The sequence below is a fragment of the Myotis brandtii genome, unplaced genomic scaffold (genome assembly GCF_000412655.1).
Source record: "Myotis brandtii unplaced genomic scaffold, ASM41265v1 scaffold46, whole genome shotgun sequence".
NCBI classification, from domain to species: Eukaryota; Metazoa; Chordata; class Mammalia; order Chiroptera; family Vespertilionidae; genus Myotis; species Myotis brandtii.
In genome coordinates, this window is record NW_005367587.1 from 6318298 (window position 1) to 6324297 (window position 6000).

At 44.6% G+C, this 6000-nt stretch overlaps 1 long non-coding RNA gene and 1 pseudogene across 3 annotated transcripts in view; one reads left to right on the plus strand and one right to left on the minus strand.

The window, feature by feature from the left end:
* The window catches only part of LOC106727655, a 139727-nt gene that overhangs the window by 119786 nt on the left and 13941 nt on the right, over nt 1-6000 (minus strand). The gene's annotated exons all lie outside the window — the stretch shown is intronic.
* On the plus strand, nt 2130-2574 carry LOC102251933 (annotated as a pseudogene).

Here is a 6000-nt window from a genome sequence, read left to right on the forward strand (position 1 = left end):
CCTTGTGTGCTGGTGCCTCTCCTCCCCAACCCCATCTCCATCCTAATTCTGGCTTCCCCGGTCAGACTTCTCTGCATAGCAGCAGAGGGTGTGCTCAGCAGCTCTGCCCAATGACAGATGGACCTGCAGCAGCCCCGACGAGAAGGCCAGGCTTCAGAGCACATTTGGAGGGTATTGCTTCTCAGCTGATAGTAACAGCATTGGATTTTGGATTTTGTTAGGGATGGGCACTCTGTGGTCACTTTTCAGATTAATTGGTTCTTTGTCTACATAACTCTTTTCCCAACTATCCTGTATATTTACCCCCCTCTCCCCTCTCGTCCATCTCCTTATTTGTTCTTGTGAATAATTGCAGATTTCAAAGTATTTGCACACAAAGTCCTCTCTCTAATCTGATGGACAATCAAGCTTAATTGTGAATCCCTTTGGGAGGATTCACATAGGTGAAGCCCCTTAGCCTACAAACCCAATGCCTGCCCAGGGGTAAATGAGGGTCCTCAGCTGCCCTATACATCCTATAGGCATTTCATTCATGTTCAGGGGACCCTTGGTATGGTTATGTGTGCAATCAGACTATTCTTTCCTGGGCCTGGGACCTTGAACCAGGAACATGTCTGACGCCTCTCATTGTCCTATTGCATCCAGGTGATCTTACCTACATGCATATTGATTTTGTAAAGCACATAGACCTGTGGTTGATGGTGACCAAGATATTTATAACATAAGGACTAGACCAGAGCACTAGGGTTTGACAAAGGTGACCCAGAGATTGCTGTGAGCATAGAGAGAGGCGAGCTGGAGCCTCTGAACCTTCCCACCCCAATTCAACAAGAGAAACTCTCTGCTTTTGAGTTGTGTATATTTGGTTCTATGCTGGCTATTCTGTTTGCCTGTTTAAGTCCTTTCTGTGCCCTTCTGTGTCTTGCTCTTTGCCCCCAGGAAGCTGACTTCTGTGGACTGCATCTTTTGGGTTCTCTTGCCCTCTAGCTTTCCAATGGGCTCAGCCAATGACAGGAGTATCAGTAGATTGAGGGCAGAAGGAGAAAGAAGCAGAAGTACTTATTCCACTGACCCTTTCTAGGCTGCGGCTTGTTAATGGCTACATTCCGTTATCAAAGTCCACATCTCCTATCTGATGGCCCCTCCTATAGCCACAGTTCTTGCCTGGCTCTGGTAACCACTCTGCCCACTCTGTTGACCCTCCAGGCCAAAGGATCCATGCCATCCCACTGTGGCTAGCCCTGTGATGCTTTCCCTTCCTTTGCAGTTGTCCCTTTACCCTACCCAACTTTTGTAACTAGTCCCTTCATTAAACCCCCTTCACTCACACTTTTTTTTAAAAAAATATTTTATTGATTTTTTACAGAGAGAAAGGGAGAGGGATAGAGAGTTAGAAACATCAATGAGAGAGAAACATCAATTCAGCTGCCTCCTGCACACTCCCTACTGAAGATGTGCCCGCAACCAAGGTACATGCCCTTGACCGGAATCGAACCTGGGACCCTTCAGTCCGCGGGCCGACGCTCTATCCACTGAGCCAAACCAGTTAGGGCTCACTCACACTTTTTGAGCTTCCCATTGGTGTTTGAATCTTCCATGCTAGGACTGTGGCTGATTCGGTCTTCTATTGTAAGATTTTGTTTAGTAAAAGAGTCTACTGCTAAATTGAGTTCGGAAAACCACAACACTAGATCAATCAGAAGCATTGTAAGAACAAATGCACATTCTTTGTGAGGGTGAAATTACCTGATGGCTAAAGCAATACCATAAAAAAACCATCAACCTACATGATTTTTAGCATACATTTTAAAGTTTATATTGAGGGATACAGTAAATTCAGTATTAAATTTAATTACTAAATAGAGGCTAATGACTCTGGAATCAGACAGACTTGAATCCAGACTCTGACACTTACCATCTGTGTGATATTAAGTAAGTTATTTAACTTCACTAAGCCTCAGCTTTCTCATCCGTAAAATGAAGTACAGTTGGCCAACAACATGGGTTTGAATTGCACGAGTCCTCTCCTACACAGATTATTTTCACTAATACTATAAATGTATTTTCCTTAATAACATTTTCTTTTCTCTAGCATACTTTATTGTAAGAATATAGTATATAGTGTCATGAGCATCTCTGTTGCCAACCATGAGCGAGCTGTTGGTGTGCAGGTGACTTGGCATGGCTCTCCGACTATAGCTGTGTCAGTGTGTTGCAATGCCATCTCGTACCAATCTGCCTACTGGAATCCCCAGTCGTAAGGGAAATACTCAATGCTCTCCAATACAGATGATGGCTACATTTCCCTTCCGTTTAAGAAAGCTCTCCTGAGAGCTCATGTATGACCACTGTACTTGCCACAGTGTTGGTTTTGATTGGTGCCTTTCTGTTTATCATATGCTCTCTCCTGCTGGTGGGCTATATCAGCAAAAGGGAGGGGGACCACGAGGGTCCAGTCTTATTCATTGGCATCCTGGTGTTCCTGCCAGGATTGTCCACCTGCACATCGCCTATACTGCATCCAAAGGCTACCAAGGTTACTCCTACAATGATGTTCCAGACTTTGATGATTAGCACCCACCTCAGCCCTGAGGAGCAGAGTCAGATGGGACTGAGCTCAGCTTTAATGGACATAAGACACTGGGGGGTAGGGGAGGCCAGGGGATTGTCAAGGGTGGGGGAAAAAAAGGAGACATATGTAATACCCTTTGTAATACTTTAAGCAATAAAACAAAACAAAACAAAACAAAACAAAACAAAAGAGCACATGCAGAAATGATGGCTAAGGACTAAGGAATTCTGCAGTTTGCAGATGTTTAACAAAACATTGGCCAGGTTTTATGGGTCCATCCTAAAGATGTTAACTGAGCTTACAATTAGCTAATTAGGGCATGCTCCGTTTTTCATCTCCTGGCCCTGACAAAAACTTGACAAGTTTTTGCACATGAACTTGTATCGTGGAAGAATAGCAATGTTTATTGGAAAAAATGGGTAGTTTTTCTATAGTGGAAAGTGTTTCTGCCGCCACCTTTTTTAGAGCTGAGCATTTATTTTAAATAGTCTTTTTCGTCAGTTTGTTCTTGCGGCAAATGGAAGAATGCAGTATGTCACATTTCTTATTATTAAGTAATTTATTTTGAAAATATCTAAGTATCTTATCTCCTATCCCTTAATTTCATGTTCTAATGGAAGACCTTGGCAAAATCAATTATTGGTGTGAATGCATCTGTAATATTTTTTACTTGCTTTCTTACTAAGAACAACCAGGAATTTTTTAAACTTCAGAGCAAATTTTCAAAATGTAAACACTTTCTCTGTTCGCCACTCCTTGGCCAACCCTGATCTGGTTCACCAATCAGTTGGGCACTATATAATTTGGGTAGTTCTATCCTTTATAGATTAAGATGTTCTGTATATCATGTCTTTAAGGACTGGACATTTGGCTGTTTTCTAAGGAAAAATGTAGATAAGTGGTTGTTCTTTAGAGTTTATAACCCCATTGTGAGCACCTTGTATTACTAGTATAATGTCATTCTGTTGAAGATCACAAGATTTAGCCTCGATCCCTAGGGGACTAGACTGCCTTAATTTGATTCTATTTCCTAGGTTGCAAAAAGTGACTTATGTTCAAAAGAAATTAAAATGTGAAAATCTAAAAAAAGAACATAATATCAATACAAAATAAGTGCTAACTAGCTATTTATATTATTGATAAGGCTTCTGGTCAACAGTAAGCTAGTAGTAGTTATGTTTTTAGGGAGTCAAGAGTTATATATGAATTTTAAACTGCATGGGGGGTTGGTGCCCCTAACCCTGCACTGTTCAAGGGTAAACTCCCTACCTCATGAAATTATTGGGAGAATTAAATGAGATAATGTATAGAGTGATGAGCTTGATATTTAGCTTGATACCCAATAATTTAACTCTTGCTTTTATTATTTACTAGAGGCCCGGTGCACAAAATTTTGTGCACAGGGGGGGGGGTGTCCCTCAGCCTGGCCTGTGCCCTCTCGCAGTCTGGGACCCCTCGCTCCTTACCACCTGCCTGCAATCGAGGTGGGAGAGGCTCCTGCCATCGCCACTGTGCTCACTGGCCATGAGCCAGGCTTCTGGCTGAGCAGCACTCCCTCTGTGGGTGCGCACTGACCACCAGTGGGCAGCTCCTGCATTGAGCGTCTTCCCCCGGTGGTCAGTGCATGTCATAGCAACTGGTCGTTCTGCCATTCAGTCAATTTGCATATTAGGGTTTCTGTATATAGGATAATAATAAAATGCAAAGAATATAACAACTCAGCAAAAGTCAACATTTTAAAGAAACAGTAGCTTGCAACTTAAAGGTCTGGATGGGGAAGTAAAAAGTGCTTCACGTAGATAAACACCATAGGTGTTTCTTCCTGGAGCTTGTAAGTGTTTAAATCATCTGTACTGTCCTCCTGTCCAAAGATCTATGGTGAGCCCACATGCATTTTGTGCCAGAAGAGACTCACTGGTGCCATCAGTAAAGTTAGCCAGGCATACCATACAAAATGCAGAGAAAGTAGAAGTTACCTGAGGAGGTTACCAATGCTGGAGCTCCTCCTTCAAACCTTGGCCCGCATGTTGTGCTCTCACAGAGATCTACCCCTGACCTATTTAAAACTGCAACTCACTCTGAATGCCCAGAACTCCTGATCTATCATGCCCTGCTTTTTTGTTTGTTTTCTTTACTCCATTTCACCCATCACCTGCTATCATACCATGCAATTTGTTTAGTACATTTCTTGCTTATTGTTTGTCTCCCCAAGTTTGAATATAAGCTCCATAATGGGAGGATATATATATATTTTTTTTTGCCTTGTGCACTGATACTTATCAACTCAGTACTCAATAGATATTTGTTGAATGCTATCGAGTCATCTTTGCATTACACCCTGTGTGAGACTTGGCTACTCAAGTATATCTCTATCTCTATCTCTATCTCTAGCTCTAGCTCTAGCTCTAGCTCTAGCTCTAGCTCTAGCTCTATCTCTATATATAGCTCTAGCTCTAGCTCTAGCTCTAGCTCTAGCTCTAGCTCTAGCTCTAGCTCTAGCTCTAGCTCTAGCTCTAGCTCTAGCTCTAGCTCTAGCTCTAGCTCTAGCTCTAGCTCTAGCTCTAGCTCTAGCTCTAGCTCTAGCTCTAGCTCTAGCTCTAGCTCTAGCTCTAGCTCTAGCTCTATCTCTATATAAAAATAAAGAGGTAATATGCAAATTGACCCTCACACCATAATGCCATCACAAGATGGCTGCCCTGCCCAGCCCCTCCCCCGACCCCACCCCTGATCAGCCTCTTCCACCCCAATTGAGGTGGGGTGGCTAGCCAACCCCTCCAACCCCCCATGGCCCCTCACCCAGGCCAGCCATGCCCCCACGCTTTCCCAGGGCTGGGGGTATCCCAGGCAGGCTGCAGGCATGGTGTTGGTTCAGAGGCAAGGTCCTGGCTGTCCTTGGCCTAGAGAATCCAGAAAACCTCAGCAGTGACCAAAGACCAAGGCCGAGTGGAGAGGTCACTGCTGGTGCTTATGGGTCAAAGTGCCAGGAGGAGGCAGAGCATCTTGAACCTGCAACCCCAGCATCTGCACACCAAGCCTTGGGGCGCACCACGCCGGTGGCACCTGTGGGTGAAAGGGGGAGAGAAGGGAGTTGCGGTGCAGAGCTGGGAGGGGCCTAGAGTTTTTAGGAGCAGCCCACCTGCTGAAGTTGCTGTGACCTGCGTGCTCGGGCTTGGTCAAAGCCCCTGGTCAGCTCTGCCACTTGTCTTCCAGGTGCGGTTAGCCCTGAGCCAGCTGGCATTGCACTCAGAGAAGCAGCTGTCACTGGGCTCCGTTAAATAAGAGAAATCCAAGAGCCGAGAGTAAATATCCTCCCAGCCCCTTCCTACCCCCCAGGTGAGGAGGGCTGGGGATGGGGGTAATGGAAAACGGCTGCTGCTTTGCATTTTATAATGAAAAGACTCCTGCTATGTAGAGAGGAGAGCTGATTC